This window comes from Saccopteryx leptura, chromosome 3 (assembly GCF_036850995.1).
Source record: "Saccopteryx leptura isolate mSacLep1 chromosome 3, mSacLep1_pri_phased_curated, whole genome shotgun sequence".
Classification (NCBI taxonomy): domain Eukaryota; kingdom Metazoa; phylum Chordata; class Mammalia; order Chiroptera; family Emballonuridae; genus Saccopteryx; species Saccopteryx leptura.
The window spans coordinates 212,407,721-212,425,554 of NC_089505.1; positions in this window are offsets into that span (position 1 = coordinate 212,407,721).

The following is a 17,834-nucleotide window of genomic DNA, read 5'->3' on the forward strand; positions in this document are numbered from 1 at the left end:
AAGGCCATCTCAAAGACTATGCTCTTGAAACAGTACAGTCCTAGGTACATATGGTAAACATTTAGTAAATACAGTTAACAGTAGTTAGTCTATAGTGAGTCACAATTCAACAGTATTTTTTTTCTTTACAGAGAGAGAGTCAGTCAGAGAGAGGGATAGACAGGGACAGACAGGAACGGAGAGATTAGAAGCATCAATCATTAGTTTTTTGTTGCGTGTTGCAACACCTTAGTTGTTCATTGATTGCTTTCTCATATGTGCCTTGACCGCGGGCCTTCAGCAGGCTGAGTTACCCCTTGCTTGAGCCAGCGACCTTGGGCTCAAGCTGGTGAGCTTTTTGCTCAAACCAGATGAGCCCGCACTCAAGCTGGCGACCTTGGGGTCTCGAATCTGGGTCTTCCACATCCCAGTCCAATGCTCTATCCACTGCGCCACCGCCTGGTCAGGCTCAACAGTATTTCTTGAGCATTTGTGGATGGTAGTATTAGTTTTACAAGGATTTTATATATAATTAGGTGTTTGCTGTCCTCGGTTTAGTGGGCATGTGGGGAGAGGGTTTTCACAGTATGTCAGGTGTACCCTGAATCCCCCAATTACATTGATCATCCCGGAGTGTTAGTCACATCATTTTTGTTCTATTTTTTTATTATTATGTATGTATTGATTTTAGACAGAAAGGAAGGGAGAGAGAGAGAGAAAAATAACATTCATTTGTTGGTCCACTTAGTTGTGCATTCATTGGTTGCTTCCGGTATATGTCCGCCAGAGATGGAACATGCAACCTTGGCATTTTCTGACGGTGCTCTAACCAACTGAGCTAATGGCCAGGGCCAGTCACGTCCTTTTTATACTAAAAACAAACATTAGTCTAATACTAACACGACTGCAAAATTTATTTAAAATTTAATTTTCATGGCAGCTTTTTGTGACACATAGTCTTGGCTATCTGTTCATTTTTCTGTATAATCAGGTGCACTTCTAATGGAAAAGTTTGTGAAGCACTGGAATACACAAATTATCATACAAGGCAAAATTGGTAACCATTAAAATAAAACATTTAGCCTGACCAGGTGATGGCGCAGTGGATAGAGCATTGGACTGGGATGTTAAGGACCCAGGTTCAAGACCCTGAGATTGCCAGCTTGAGCGTGGGCTCATCTGGTTTGAGCAAAAGCTCACTAGCTTGGACCCAAGGTCGCTGGCTCCAGCAAGGTGTTACTCGGTCTGCTGCAGCCCCATGGTCAAGGCACATATGAGAAAGCAATCAATGAACAACTAAGGTGTCGCAACAAAAAACTAATGATTGATGCTTCTCATCTCTCTCTGTTCCTGTCTCTGTCTGTCACTGTTAAAATAAATAAGTAAATAAAACTTTTAGTAATGTGATATGGGGTTCAAGGGAAGGCTTACATTGGCGGGTAAAAAATAAGACTGTGATGGAAGTGGTATTTATTTCAAATACCTTTATTTCAAATAGCTTTAAAGAATTTAGGAGTTTGCCAGGTGAAGATAAAGGAAGGATGAATATTCCCGGTGATGGGCACAGCATGAATTGAGTTCAGAACATGGAGGACTTTGAATGCTAAGATAAGAAACTTGTGCCCTGGCCAGTTGGCTCAGCGGTAGAGTGTCGGCCTGGCGTGTGGGGGACCCGGGTTCGATTCCCGGCCAGGGCACATAGGAGAAGCGCCCATTTGCTTCTCCACCCCCAACCCCTCCTTCCTCTCTGTCTCTCTCTTCCCCTCCCGCAGCCAAGGCTCCATTGGAGCAAAGATGGCCCGGGCACTGGGGATGGCTCCTTGGCCTCTGCCCCAGGCGCTAGAGTGGCTCTGGTCACGGCAGAGCGACGCCCTGGAGGGGCAGAGCATCGCCCCCTGGTGGGCAGAGCGTCGCCCCTGGTGGGTGTGCCGGGTGGGTCCCGGTTGGGCGCATGCGGGAGTCTGTCTGACTGTCTCTCCCCGTTTCCAGCTTCAGAAAAATACAAAAAAAAAAAAAGAAAGAAAAAGAAACGTGAATAATTTAGTAATCTATGAGAGACATCTAAGGTTTTTAGGCCATAGAGTGGCAGGTCAGACTGCTCTTTAGAAAGATTAATTTGGTAGTAATGACCAAAAATAATTCAGAATTCATAGTAGAAAGATATTAGACTAGAGATGGGTAGACTAGAGATGGGTGAGTGTAATTGAGAGTCTGTGGCAATGGAATCTACTAGAATAGTAGCTGACTGAATACAGGGAATAAGGAGGCTGTGTGCCTCAAGATGACTATTGTAGAAACAATTTTTTTGTTTGTTTGTTAGGCAAGAGGAGGAGAGATAGCAAGGCAGACTCTCACATGTGCCCTAACCAGGATCCACCTGGCAACCTCATCTTGGGTTGATGCTTGAGTGCTGAGCTATTTTTAGCACCTGAGGCTGATGTGCTTGAACCAACTGAGCTATCCTCAGCACCCAGGGCCAAGCTTGAACCAATCGAGCCAGTGGCTTCAAGAGGGGAAGAGGAAGAGAAGGGAGAGAGGGAGTAAGAGTGAAGAAGCAGATGGTCGTTTCTCTTGTGTGCTCTGACTGGGAGTTGAACCTGGGATGTACATATGCTGGGCCGGTGCTCTACCCATTGAGCCATTGGCCAGGGAAAAACAATAAATTCAAGAAGAGGAGTTGTGCCTGACCTGTGGTAGCACAGTGGATAAAGCATTGACCTGGAATGCTGAGGTCGCTGGCGCCAAACCCCGGGCTTGCCCAGTCAAAGCACATACAAGAAACAACTATGAAATCATGCTTCCTGATCCTTCCCCTTGCCTTTCTCTCTCTCTCTCAAAATAAATAAAAAATCTTTTTTAAAAAAGGAGAGTTTTGGGAATGGAATTGGAAGCAGACAGAAAAGGAGATGTTCAATTTTGGTAACGCTGCCTATTTAAAAGCTAGTGAGTCATTTGGTAGAGATACCCAGACAACGAAGACTTTGATTAAATGACCTCTGAGGACTCCTCCATATCTAAAATTTTAGTGTTCTAGAAAATGTTGACCCTGGCTGGTTGCCTCGGTGGATAGGGCATCAGTCCATAGTGTGGACATCCCAGGCTCGATCCCTGGTTAGGGCACACAGGAGAAGCGACCATCTGCTTCTCTTTCCCTCCCTCTCCCTCGCCCTCTCCCCTTTCTCTCTCTCTCTTTCCCTCTTGCAGCCAGTGGCTTGGTTGGTCCAAGCATTGGCATCAGGATAGCTTGACTGATTGGAGCATCAGCCCCTGATGGGGTTGCTGGGTGGATACCGGTTGGGGTACATGTGGGAGTCTGTCTCACTAAATCCCCTCCTCTCACTAAAAAAATGTAAATCTACAGTTTGGGAGAAAAGTAGAAGCTAAATATGAATAAAATTTGGACCTTTTCATATAAATATTAGTAAAGTTGTGGAAGGAGAGGGAATCATCAAAGGAGAAAGTAGATAAAGAGGTCCAAAAACAGAAACTTGGAGAAACATTGACAAGGGACACAAACAAATAGAGCGGTAAGGAGAAGAACCCAGAGAGAAGTGAGAAGTGACAGAGAAGTTAAAGATGGAGGGGACAGAATCTAACTGCAAGTAGTTAAGAGTGCATAGGTTGTAGCAATATTTAACAGTAAAGCAAATAAACTGGGGCAATGAAGAGGAAACAGCTGGGGATTTAGGCAACACAGCTTATTTTCAGAAAAGGGGAAGAGGCTAATTGATAGAGAAACTAAAATGTAATTATTTACTTTGAAGAGGAGATGAAAGAAAGTCTCAGAGGAGATATTAGATCAAGAGGTAGACATACAGCCCTGGCTTGCTCAGTGGTTGAGTGTTGGTCTGGCATATGGAAGTCCCAGGAACCTGGCCAGGGCACACAGGAGAAGCGCCCATCTGCTTCTCCACCCTTCCCCCTCTCCTTTCTCTCTCTCTCTCTCTCTCTCTCTCTCTCTCTCTCTCCCCTCCTGCAGCCAGGGCTCCATTGGAGCAAAGTTGGCCCGGGCACTGAGGATGGCTCCATGGCCTCCGCCTCAGGGGCTAGAATGGCTCCGGTTGTAATGGAGCATTGCCCCCTGGTGGGCATGCTGGGTGGATCCCAGTCGGGCGAATGTGGGACTCTGTCTCTCTGCCTCCCTGCTTCTCACTTCAAAAACATACAAAAAAAAAAAGAAAAAGAAAAAGAAAAAGAGGTAGACATAGAGAGAAGTTGCTTTGGCAACTGGAAAGGTAGAATTGGGAGGGAAATGTACAGAGATTTAAAATGGCTAAACAGTTAAGGAAGTCACATTAAATGCCCTTGTGGTCTACCTTTCTTTATGTGTGTGAATTTTTTTTAAGTGAGAGTAGGGGTGCAGACTCCTGTACACCCAACCGAGATCCACCCAGCACCCCTTCTGTGATTCTCTGCCCATCTGGGCTTCTCGCAACTAAGCCATTTCTAGCAGCAGAGGCTCCAGGAAGCCATCTTCAGTGCCTGGGGCCAAAGCACTTGAATCAATAAGCCATGGCTGCAGGAGGAGGAGGAAGAGAAAGAGAGAGAGAGAGAGAGAGAGAGAGATGGAGGAGGGAGAGGGGTAGAGAAGTAGATGGTCACCTCTCCTTTGTTCCTTGACCAGGAATCAAACCCAGGACTTCCACACGGCAAATTGACGCTCTACTGCTGAGTCATTGGCCAGGGCATGAGTTTTTTTTTTCATGATTTTATTTATTGGTTTTTAGAGAGAGGAGAGAGAGAGAGAAAGGGGAGGTGGAGGAACAGGAAGCATCAACTCATTGTAGTTGCTTCTTGTATGTGCCTTGACTGAGCAAGCCCGGGGATTTGAACCGGCAACAACATTCCAGGTCGATGCTTTATCCACTTCACCATCACAGGTTAGGTGTGGTCTACCTTTTGCGAATATAAAGGATAACTGGGTGGATAGAAGATCTAGGAGAAATGGGGGGTAGAAACAGCACTACAGAAAATAGCAATGATTCAAGACAGCAAGAAAGATCTACCTGATTAGATAAGTATTAGTTTGTGGTAAGAAGTCCCAACCAGCATGACTTTGTGATTTCAGTCAATAATTCTTGGCTGCCTTGGAATGAAGAAAACAGACAGCCAGAGTTAACTGCGACAAAAGGACTGGTAAAGAAGGAACAGAGGAGAGAGGACAATGAGGAAGTCTGGATTGGTTTGCTGGTTTGTTGAAATAGCTGACCTCTTTAGGAAAAACACAGTAAGATTGGGGAAGTGATAGGAATGACTTAGGCAGAAAAGCAGGAGGTTGCAGTGAGAGGCAGATTTGAGTTTGTGTCTAGGAAGGTGAGGAAATTATAGGTTATCATGAGCTCTAGCCTATGATAGTAGTAATTGGTGGCAAATATGACATCACTATAAAAGCCACTGACGATGTAATCAAGTAAATGTGAAGTCAAATGCTGAGGTCTCAGAGCATAATGATAGGGAAGGAGGTTAGGACTGGATGACTGTCCTATATATGTATTAGGAATGAGCTGTAGGTCTCACCCATGTATTTAAGTATGTAAGGCACCACACTGTGTGCCTTACGTTTTGTAGGAACAACTATAATACTAGGTAACGTATGACAACAAATGAGTTGTATGTATGTGTTTAAAAGATCATTTCTGGCTGAGTTGGTAGAGGCATGTTTCAGACTAGGTAGTACTTAAGGTGAGACTAGGAGGATAAATAGGAAGGTTAGAGATTGGCTTTGGGAAGGAGGAAAGGAAGTCAATTTAGAGGACCATACTATCTTATAAAACGTTAGAGAGTGGCTGACACATGACTGAAGACATGAAAAAGGGAAAGAGAAATTATAGCAAGTGCCCAGAGGGAGTGAGACCCTGCTAGCCCAGCAAGACTCCTCTTTCATCCAGCAAATTTAATTAAGTAGCCATTATATGCTAGGTAGTGTGCTAGGCACTGTGGAAGCAAAGATAAAGACAGCCCTTGTTTTCAAGTTTTCAGAGATGAGTGAGGAGTTAAGAGATAAAGACAGTTTACACTGGAGCATGGTATTAAAGGCAACTTCCTGGAGGAAATGATATTTGAAGGAACTGTAGGAATATCCAAGGGGGAAAAAAAAAGAGGTTGGCCCTGGTTGGTTGGCTTAGTGGTAGAGCGTCAGCCCAGCATGTGGAAGTCCCGGGTTTGATTTCTGGCAAGGGCACACGGGAGAAGCACCCATCTGCTTCTCCATCCCCCCCTTCTCTCTCTTCCCCTCCCACTGCCAAAGCTCCATTGGAGCAAAGTTGGCCAGGGTGCTGATGGCTCCATGGCTTCCGCCTCAGGCACTAGAGTGGCTCTGGTTGCAACAGAGCAACGCCCCACATGGGCAGAGCATCACCCCCTTGTGGGCTTGCCGGGTGGATTATGGTCGGGCGCATGCAGGAGTCTGTCTCTCTGCCTCCTCGCTTCTCACTTCAGAAAAATACACACAAAAAAAAGGTTGGAGAAGCCCTTTTCAGGGAGCCTCATGTTAAAAGACACAGAACCTCAAACTATGAAATAAATCCTTGGTTCTCAAATTTACGTGATTAGAACAGAAGTTCCCAGGAAACTTTATAGAAATACAGATTTACTTAGCCCTATTTCACCCCAGTTGAATCAGCATATCTGGTTGCAGTATGGAAATTTAAAAAAAATATTTTTACTTTTTTTTTTTTTTGTATTTTTCTGAAGCTAGAAACCGGGAGAGACAGTCAGACAGACTCCCGCATGCGCCTGACCGGGATCCACCCGGCACGCCCACCAGGGGCCGATGCTCTGCCCCTCTGGGGCGTTGCTCTGTTGCGACCAGAGCCACTCCAGCGCCTGGGGCAGAGGCCAAGGAGCCATCCCCAGCGCCCAAGCCATCTTTGCTCCAATGGAGCCTCGCTGCTGGAGGGGAAGAGAGAGACAGAGAGGAAGGAGAGGGGGAGGGGTGGAGAAGCAGATGGGCGCTTCTCCTGTGTGCCCTGACCGGGAATCAAACCTGGGACTTCTGCACGCCAGGCCGACGCTCTACCACTGAGCCAACCAGCCAAGGCCTACTTTTTTTTTTAAGTGAGAAAAGGGGAGATAGTGAGACGGACTCCTACATGCACCCCAAGGATCTACCTGGAAACCCCCATCAAGGACTGATGCTCGATGCTGAGCTATTTTTAGCACCTGAGGTAGATGCTCAGAGCAACTGAGCTATCCTCAGTGCCTGGGGCCTGTGTTGGCACCAGTTGAGCCACTGGCTGCAAGAGGGAAGAGAGAGAGAAGGGGGAGAGGGAGTGAAGCAGATGGTCGCTTCTTCTGTGTGTCCTGACTGGGGATCGAACCTGGCATGTTTATATGCCAGGTTGACACTCTATTCACTGAGCCAACCAGCCAGGGCCTGGAAATCTATTTTTGAAAACTTTCTAAGTAAAGATTGAAATAAGGCTGATTGAGGATCCTGTGTGGAGGTGCAACACATGACACTGTTCAGGTTGTCGGGGTCCTGAGGAGACTTGTAAGTCTTGCTAAAGCACTGGGGTTTAATAAAGATGAATGGGAACCTCTGATTTCAAGCAGGAAAATGGTATTGTTAGGGTTGGTGTTTGGAAAGATTTTCCTGTGGTAGCCACGTAGAGATTGAACTGCAGTGGGTAGGGAGGCCAGCCAGATCTGTGTGATTGTGAGAATCTAGGCAGAGGTCATCTGAATGGAGAAGAGACGAATGATACTGATGTGGTGAACAAAGTTGAGGGGAGAACCAAGGATGAATCCCAAATTCCTGAGTGAAGGGTGGTGCCATTTGCAGAAAAGCAAGGAGAAGAGCAGATTGCAGGATAAAGTAAGGCGAGAAAAGGACCTGAACTTTTCATATGTTTAATTCTCTGTCTTTTGGTCTTTTCTCTTGATTATGTCCGAATTTTGGGGGCAGGACCTAACTCTTTTGAGTATGAGACAAAATATCTGGAAATAACAATATATAATTCGTCAGGGTTTAAGTAACATTTTACAGATGGATGGCCATAAAAAAAAGTGAGACTGGAGAAATATGTGGGTTTAAGACACAGGCCATTAGCACCCTCTGATGGACCAGAATGAGAATACCAGGAAATTAAACTCTCTTTGCCTCCATTACAAATTTATACTCTTAGGACTGGTCTTAAGTGTAGCCCAGGGAAAGTAGTATTAAGTGACGGTGACAGTGTTCAGAAGAATTCTCAAAAAAGTAAAATCATGCCCTGGCCGGTTGGCTCAGTAGTAGAGCGTCGGCCTGGCGTGCAGAAGTGCCGGGTTCGATTCCCGGCCAGGGCACACAGGAGAAGCGCCCATCTGCTTCTCCACCCCTCCCCCTCTCCTTCCTCTGTCTCTCTCTTCCCCTCCCGCAGCCAAGGCTCCATTGGAGCAAAGATGGCCCGGGCGCTGGGGATGGCTCCTTGGCCTCTGCCCCAGGCGCTAGAGCGACGCCCCAGAGGGGCAGAGCATCGCCCCCTGGTGGGCGTGCTGGGTGGATCCTGGTCAGGCGCATGCGGGAGTCTGACTGCCTCCCCGTTTCCAACTTCAGAAAAAAAAAAAAAGAATCTGAAGACAGACACATATATGAGCATTTACAACTGCTGAAATGGATTTGCTAATAGATGTAAAGTTGATCAGTGTCTATAGGGCCTAAAATACATTTAGAATTATTTTTTTTCTTTAAAAATTAAAAAAAAATTAATTAATTTTAGAGAGTGAAAAAGGGAGAGAGAGAGAGAGACAGGAATTGATCTGTTCCTCTATGTACCTTGACTGAGGATTGAACTGGCCACCTCTGATATTCGGGTCAAAGCTCTAACCAACTGAGCTATCTTGCCAGGGCTGAATTATTCTTTTCACAGGGTGGGAATCAATTGTATCTCACTGGACAAAATTTATTTATTTTTTTATGTGTAAGAATCATTTGCAAGACCATCAGTTTTCTCAATTTACAAATTGTAAAATAGTTCAAAGACGATGAAAGGCATTGGTCAGATTAACTTCAAAGACTCCCCAGTCATGTTTTTTTTTAATTTTTTTAAAAATATTTTATTTATTGATTTTTTAGAGAGAGAGGAGTGAGAGAGAGAGACAGAGAGAGAGAGAAGGGGGAGGAGCAGGAAGCATCAACTCCCATATGTGCCTTGACCAGGCAAGCCCAAGGTTTCGAACCGGCGACCTCAGTGTTCCAGGTCGATGCTTTATCCCACTGCGCCACCACAGGTCAGGCCCAGTCATGTTTTTGCCTATTGTAAAGTCTTTTATAATTTCCCCCCTGAGAGTAGGGGGAGAGCCTTTCCATACATATCTCACCTCTGCCTTCTGTTGTGTTGAAGTTTTGGTTAAAGTGCAAATATATTACCCCATGGATACCAAATCAACATTATCAGTTACCATTTTAAACTTGGATTAAATTAATCAGGTTAAGTTTAACAGCTATACTGTGAAATATTGGCTTAGGGAAGGTCTTGGAGAAAATGACACAAAGAAAATTTACATAGTATCTATTATGTGTCAGTCATTGATTAGCAATTTACTCCTTGGTGTAGTATTTTTATTTTAAAGTTTGTATTTTAAAATATTTCAGCAAAAGGGAGCAATTTTAACTGAAAAGAATGGGTTACTAATGAAATTTAATGTGCCACCTAAAGACTTGTGAGAGAGAATTGAGGCAGAGTGCTTTCTTTTTGTGTGTGTGTGTGTGTGTGTGTGTATGTGTGGCAAAAACAGAGAGAGCCAGCCCTGGCCGGTTGGCTCAGCGGTAGAGCGTCGGCCTAGCGTGCGGAGGACCCGGGTTCGATTCCCGGCCAGGGCACATAGGAGAAGCGCCCATTTGCTTCTCCACCCCTCCGCCGCGCCTTCCTCTCTGTCTCTCTCTTCCCCTCCCGCAGCCAAGGCTCCATTGGAGCAAAGATGGCCCGGGCGCTGGGCATGGCTCTGTGGCCTCTGCCTCAGGCGCTAGAGTGGCTCTGGTCGCAATATGGCGACGCCCAGGATGGGCAGAGCATCCCCCCCTGGGGGGCAGAGCACCGCCCCTGGTGGGCGTGCCGGGTGGATCCCGGTTGGGCGCATGCGGGAGTCTGTCTGACTGTCACTCCCTGTTTCCAGCTTCAGAAAAATGAAAAAGAAAAAAAAACAAAAAACAAAAAACAGAGAGAGCCAGAGAGAGGGACAGATAGGGACAGACAGACAGAAACGAAAAGAGATGAGAAGCATCAATCATCAGTTTTTCGTTGCGACACCTTAGTTGTTCATTGATTGCTTTCTCATATGTGCCTTAACTGTGGGGCTGCAGCAGACTGAGTGACCCCTTGCTCAAGCCAGCGACCTTGGGCTCAAGCTGGTGAGCTTTGTTCAAACCAGATGAGCCCGCGCTCAAGCTGGCTACCTCTGGGTCGCGAACCTGGGTCCTCCACATCTCAGTCCAACGCTCTATCCACTGTGCCACCACCTGGTCAGGTGAGGCTGAGTGCTTTCAATCTTAAAATCAGGTCAATGGGGTGGGGGGAAGAGTGGGAGGCTGGAGCAAGGGGAAAACAAGAAGACAAGCTTAAGAAGAGTATCACAGGCCCTGGCCCGTTGGCTCAGTGCTAGAGCATTGGCCCAGGTTCGATTCCCAGTCAGGGCACACAGAAGTGAACACCTGCTTCTCCACCCCTCCCTTTCCTCCTTCTCTCTCTCTCTTTCTCTGTCTTTCTTCCTCTCCCACAGTCATGGCTCAATTGGTTCGAGCACATTGGCCCCAGGCACTAAGGATGGCTCTGTGGAGCTTCTGCCTCGGGTACTAAAAATAATTTAGTTGCGAGAATCAGCCCCAGACAGAGGTAGCCAGATGGATCCCAGCCAGGGCTCATGTGAGATCTATCTCCCCTCCTCTCACTTGGAAAAAGAATAAGAAGAGTATCACAGTTGGGTTTCTCTGGTAGCCAACCACGTAGCACAATTCTCTCCAAACTTCTACTTTCTCTCCCTAGTTCCCTCTTCCTTCCTCATGCTCCTTTCTCCTCCTTTCTTCTCTTTTTGTTTTTGTATTGTCTTTTTTTCATTTAAATTTTATTTATTCACTTTTAGAGAGGAGAGAGAGATGGAGAGAGACAGAGAGGGAGAGAGAGGAGAGACAGAGAGAGGGAAGGGGGAGGAGCTGGAAGCATCAACTCCCATATGTGCCTTGACCGGGTAAGCCCAGGGTTTCAAACCGGCGACCTCAGCATTTCCAGGTCGACGCTTTATTCACTGCGCCACCACAGGTCAGGCCAGGAATGTTCTCTTTCTTAACCTTGGTGCTGGTTACATGGGTGTGTTCAGTTTGTGAAATCAGAGCTGTGCACTTTTCTATATTATATTATATTTGAATAAAAGGCTTAAGCTAAAACAAACAAAAACTGAAATAAGTTAAAACAAACCAACCCCCTTCTGTTTAAGTTTCACCTCCTTCAGGGAAATGAGTAGACGATTAAAAGGGGGCATAAAGGAGTGTAGAAAAGGGTCTTCGTATTTTTGCCCAGAATCATGGATCACTGCTAATTTTCCAATGTCTCATGACTCGTTTGGGTTGACTGACAAAGGGCAATAGGAATGGAAGGATACAGAAGAATGAAACATATTAAAAACTTAGAATGGCCCTGTCCGGTTGGCTCAGTGGTAGAGCGTCAGCCTGGCGTGTAGAAGTCCCGGGTTCGATTCCCGGCCAGGGCACACAGGAGAAGCGCCCATCTGCTTCTCCACCCCTCCCCCTCTTCTTCCTCTCTGTCTCTCTCTTCCCCTCCCGCAGCCAAGGCTCCATTGGAGCAAAGATGGCCCAGGCGCTGGGGATGGCTCCTTGGCCTCTGCCCCAGGCCCTAGAGTGGCTCTGGTGCGGCAGGGCGACCCCCCAGAGGGGCAGAGCATCGCCCCCTGGTGGGCAGAGCATTGCCCCCTGGTGGGCGTGCCGGGTGGATCCCGGTTGGGCGCATGCGGGAGTCTGTCTGTCTCTCCCGGTTTCTAGCTTCAGAAAAATACAAAAAAAAAACCCAAAAAAAACCTTAGACTGACAACCCTGGCCGGTTGGCTCAGTGGTAGAGCATTGGCCTGGCGTGCAGGAGTCCTGGGTTCAATTCCCGGCCAGGGCACACAGGAGAAGCGCCCATCTGCTTTTCCACCCCTCCCCCTCTCCTTCCTCTCTGTCTCTCTCTTCCCCTTCCGCAGCCAAGGCTCCATTGGAGCAAAGTTGGCCCAGGCACTGAGGATGGCTCCATGGCCTCTGCCTCAGGTGCTAGAATGGCCCTGGTTGCAACAGAGCAACGCCCCGGATGGGCAGAGCATCGCCCCCTGGTGGGCATGCCGGGTGGATCCCGGTTGGGCGCACGAGGGAATCTGTCTGACTGCCTCCCCGTTTCCAACTTCAGAAAAATACAACCCCCCCCCAAAAAAAAAAAAAAAAACTTTGACAAAACTTAGTAATCAGTTGAATGTATGGCTCAGTTGAATAGAGGAAAGGAATAAAAGAAGGTAGGCTAAGTTTAAACCAGATTATGTGGGGAAACAAAATGGAAACTATTAGTCAAATCAGGTTTGAGCAATTATGGTAGCAATATATTATGAATGTGTTTAGGAGATTAAATATCTAAAACATTAAGAAATTCTTTTGGGCCTGACCGGGTGGTGGCGCAGTGGATAGAGCATCAGACTGGGATGCGGAAAACCCAGGTTCGAGGCTCCGAGGTTGCCAGCTTGAGCGAGGGCTCATCTGGTTTGAGCAAAAAGCTCACCAGCTTGAGCTCAAGCTCGCTGGCTTGAGCAAGGGGTTACTCGGTCTGCTGAAGGCCCGCGGTCAAGGCACATTTGAGAAAGCAATCAATGAACAATTAAGATGTTGCAACGTGCAACGAAAAACTAATGATTGATGTTTCTCATCTCTCCGTTCCTGTCTGTCTGTCCCTGTCTATCCCTCTCTCTGACTCTCTCTCTGTAAAAAAAAAAAAAAAAAAAAGAAAAAAAGAAATTCTTTTGGTAAACACTTTCTGATACAAGCTAAGATTGTTCTAAGCCTAAACTCTGCTTAAGAGTAATGTATAAAAATGATAATTGCTAAGGGAATGATTTAATTTACACTTTCATCCTTGACATGCTAAATTGTTGAGCAGCAGGAATGAAAGTAAAGCCAAAAAAACCCAAAAACAAAAACCACAAAAATAAAACCAAATAAAAAAGTGGAATTTCACTAAAACTAGCACAATGTCTGGGGTCTAGGATGTGCTCAGTAGTTACTCTACTTGTGACTGCGTGGGGGGAGATGATACTTTAGATTGAGTGTCTGGGAAGGACCTGAGACATGTGAGCAGAGAGCTGAAGGAGGTGGGAAGTGAGCCAAGCAGATGTCTGGAGGAAAACTGACACAGGCCGAGGGAGGAACACGTGCAAAACTGCCAAAGCAGAAACGTGTTTTTAGTGTATTTGAGAAACAGCAAGAAGTCAGTGTAGCTAGAGTCAAAGAGATCAGATTGCCATTGGCTTTTAAGACCATAGTAAAGATTTTGGATTTTGCCAGACCACGTGGTAGTACAGTGGATAGAGCATCAATCTGGGACGCTGAGGATCCACTTTTGAAACCCTGAGGTCGCTGGCTTGTGCTGCAGCTATGAGTTAATGCTTCCCATTTCTTTCCCTTCCTGTCTGTCTCTCCCCTCTTTCTCTCACTAAAAAACAAACAAAAATAACACTTCAGATTTTTTTGGGTGTGTGTGATGGGCATTAGATCATTAGATCATGTTGAGCAGGGAAGGCAGTATAGATTTTGTTTTGGACACATTATATTCTATGTAGATATCATTTAAAATAGTTACCAAGTCCATCGACCGGTGGATAAAGAAAATGTGGTAAATCCATACAGTGGAATCATTCTTTGGCACTAAAAATAAACGAAGCACTGATACATACAACATGATGAACCTTGAAAACATCATGCTAAGTGTAAGAAGGAGCCACAAAAGACATGTATTGTTTGATTCCATTTATATGAAATGTCCAGAATAGGAAAAGCTATAGAGACTGAAATGAGGAAGATAGTAACTGGGAGAGAGTATAAAGAGAGCTTTGGGGAGCTGGTAATGTTCTGTTTCTTGACCTGGATGGTGGTTACCTGGGAAGGCCCAGTATTCATTATTGAGTTGTACATTTTAATTAATTTTTGATTCATGCACTTTCTCTAGTTATGGTATGGTTCCATAAAAACTTTAAAGGGAATCTAATTTGAAGAGTAAGATGAAGCAGAGAAGTAAAAGATTGAATGAAAAGGAATCAAGGAATCATCTAATTATTATTATTTTTTAGCTAGAGAAAGGGGTGGGGAGGGAGGGACAAGACAGGAAGGGAGAAGGCCCTGGCTGGCTGGCTCAGTGGTAGAGCGTTGGCCTGGGGTGTGGAAGTCCCGGGTTCAGTTCTTGGCCAGGGCACACAGGAGAAGCACCCATCTGCTTCCCCACCCTTCCCCCTCTCCTTTCTCTCTATCTCTCTCTTCCTCTCCTGCAGCCAAGGCACCACTGGAGCAAAGTCGGCCCAGGCGCTGAGGACGGCTCCATGGCCTCCACCTCAGGCACTAGAATGGCTCTGGTTGCAAAAGAGCGACGCCCCAGATGGGCATAGCATTGCCCCCTGGTGGGCATGCCGGGTGAATCCCGGTCGGGCACACGTGGGAGTCTGTCTCTCTGCCTCCCTGCTTCTCACTTCAGAAAAATAACAACAACAACAAAAAAAAAAAAAGGAAGGGAGAGAGAAGCATCAACTTATTAACTTATAGCTGTGTGTTATGATTTCTTTTACAGTTTGGACTTGCAAGGAATAAGACACATCAGATGAAAGTAGTATAAGCAGAGGCTGAAACTCAGAAGCGGAATCAGCCCAGAGAAACTGTGCCACTGCTTATTTATTGAGTTCCAAAAGCCACAGCTCAGCAGATAAAACTAGAAAGCTATAAAAGCCTTTATTCCCGACCATCCCATCCCCAATCCTGCACGTCTACTGTTTCCTTTGTGATCAAGGACACAAGAAGAGTCAGAGTCTCAGAGTTTATCCATCATAAAGGACATCTGGTTCTTGGAGGCATTCCTCCAAGAATCCTGTGTACTTGCATTCAATGACCACAGGCCAGTCTCCTATTATGGCTAATACACTCTAAGATCTCACCAAGTAACCCCTGCTCTGCAGTTAACTGCCGTTTATATTTGTGCAGGGTCTTTCCCTTCAGCTGTGGCTGTTAGTTGTTCATTGATTGCTTTCTCATACATGCCTTGACCAAGGGGTTCCAGCTGAGCCAGTGACCCCTTGCTCAAGCCAGTGACCTTGGGCACAAGCCAGAGACCACGGGTCATGTCTATGACCCTACACTCAAGCTGGCGACCCTGCGCCCAAGCTGGTGATGCCGCGCTCAAGCTGTTGACCTTGGAGTTTAGAACCTGGGTCCTCAGCTCTATCCACTGCACCACCACCTGGTCAGCCCCCCAACCCCAAGAAATCTTTAAAGAACTTATTAAGGAAGAAGAAAAATGATGCTAGAAACTTGGTTTTATTTTTTATTTTATTTATTTTTAATCATTTTAGAGGGGGGAGAGAGAGAGAGAGAGAGAGAGAAAGGGGGAGGGGCAGGAAGCTTCAATTCCCAAAAGTGCCTTGACCGGGCAAGCCCAGGGTTTTGAACCAGCAACCTCAGCATTTCAGGTCGACGCTTTATTCACTGTGCCACCACAGGTCAGGCCAGAAACTTGGTTTTATATAAAGACAATCAGCCCTGGCCGGTTGGCTCAGCGGTAGAGCGTCGGCCTAGCGTGCGGAGGACCCGGGTTCGATTCCCGGCCAGGGCACACAGGAGAAGCGCCCATTTGCTTCTCCACCCCTCCGCCGCACTTTCCTCTCTGTCTCTCTCTTCCCCTCCCGCAGCCAAGGCTCCATTGGAGCAAAGATGGCCCGGGCGCTGGGGATGGCTCTGTGGCCTCTGCCCCAGGCGCTAGAGTGGCTCTGGTTGCAATATGGCGACGCCCAGGATGGGCAGAGCATCGCCCCCTGGTGGGCAGAGCGTCGCCCCGTGGTGGGCGTGCCGGGTGGATCCCGGTCGGGCGCATGCGGGAGTCTGTCTGACTGTCTCTCCCCGTTTCCAGCTTCAGAAAAAATGAAAAAAAAAAAAAAAAAAAAAAATAAAGACAATCATCAGAAGGAATAAATCAAAAGGTTAAAAAAAAGAGAATTTGCCTGGCCTGTGGTGACAATGTTGATAGAATGTCAAACCCAGAATGCTGAGGTCGCTGGTTCAAAACCCTGGGCTTGCCTGGTCAAAGCACATACAAGAAACAATCAATGAACAACAAAATTGTCGCAACTACTAGTTGATACTTCTCCCTCAGCCCTGCCCCTCTTTCCTCTCTGTAAAATCGATTATCTTTTTGTCAAAAAAGATTTTATTTATTGATCTTAGTTAGAGTGAGGAGAAAGAGAGAGAGGGAGGGAGGGATAGACAGGGACAGACAGGATGGGAGATAAGATGCCATCAACTTATAGTTGTGGCACTTTAGTTGTCCATTGATTGCTTTCTCATATGTGCCTTGATGAGGGGCTCCAGCTGAGCCAATGAACCCTTGCTCAAGCCAGCGATCTTGGGCTTCAAGCCAGCGACCTTGGGTTCAAGCCAAAGACCATGAGGCTATGTCTATGATCCTATGCTCAAGCCAGTGACCCTGCGCTTAAGCTGGTGAACTCATTCTCAGGTGAGCTGGGGGTTTCAACCCTGGGTCCTCAGTGTTCCAGGCCAACTCTCTATCCATTTCTTTTTATAGGTGAGAGGGGAACAGGTAGTGAGGCAGACTCCTGCATGCACCCTGACTAGAATCCACTTGTCAACCCTGTCTGGGGCTGATGCTCAAGTACCAAGCTATATTTAGCATCTGAGGCTGAACTGCTCACACCAACTAAGCCATCCTGAGCACTCAGAGCCACACTTGAACCAACTGAGCTGGCTGCAGAAGGGGAAGAGGGAGAGAAGGGGGGTGGGGGTGAGAAGCAGCAGACAGTCGCTTCTTCCGTGTGCCCTGACCGGGAATTGAACCCGGGACATCCATACGCCAGGCTGACACTCTATCCAATGAGCCATTGGCCAAGGCCTTAATATATTTTTTTAATTTTTTTGTATTTTTCTGAAGCTGGAAACGGGGAGGCGGTCAGACAGACTCCCGCATGCGCCCGACCGGGATCCACCCGGCACGCCCACCAGGGGGCAATGCTCTGCCCATCCGGGGCATCGCTCTGTTGCGACCAGAGCCACTCTAGCACCTGGGGCAGAGGCCAAGGAGCCATCCCCAGCGAGATGTGGACTTCCGCACACCAGGCCGACGCTCTACCACTGAGCCAACCGGCCAGGGCCCCTTAATATTTTTTTGATGAATTATAGGCAATAAAATGTTTAGCGGCATTCTCAGTTTTTAATATGCTTTTTTTTTTTTTTTTAACATAAGCAGAGATAGATAGGGACAGACAGACAGGAACGGAGAGAGAGATGAGAAGCATCAATCATTAGTTTCTCGTTGTGCGTTGTGACTTCTTAGTTGTTCATTGATTGCTTTCTCATATGTGCCTTGACCGTGGGCCTTCAGCAGACCGAGTAACCCCTTGCTGGAGCCAGAGACCTTGGGTCCAAGCTGGTGAGCTTTTTTGCTCAAGCTGACGACCTCGGGGTCTCGAACCTGGGTCCTTCCGCATCCCAGTCCGACACTCTATCCACTGCACCACCACCTGGTCAGGCTAATATGCTTTTGAGACTGTTTAAAATGCAGCTTCCTAAGCCCCCAACCTCATAAGACTGACTTACTAGAAATCTGCATTTTATCAAGGTACCCACTCTTTTCCCA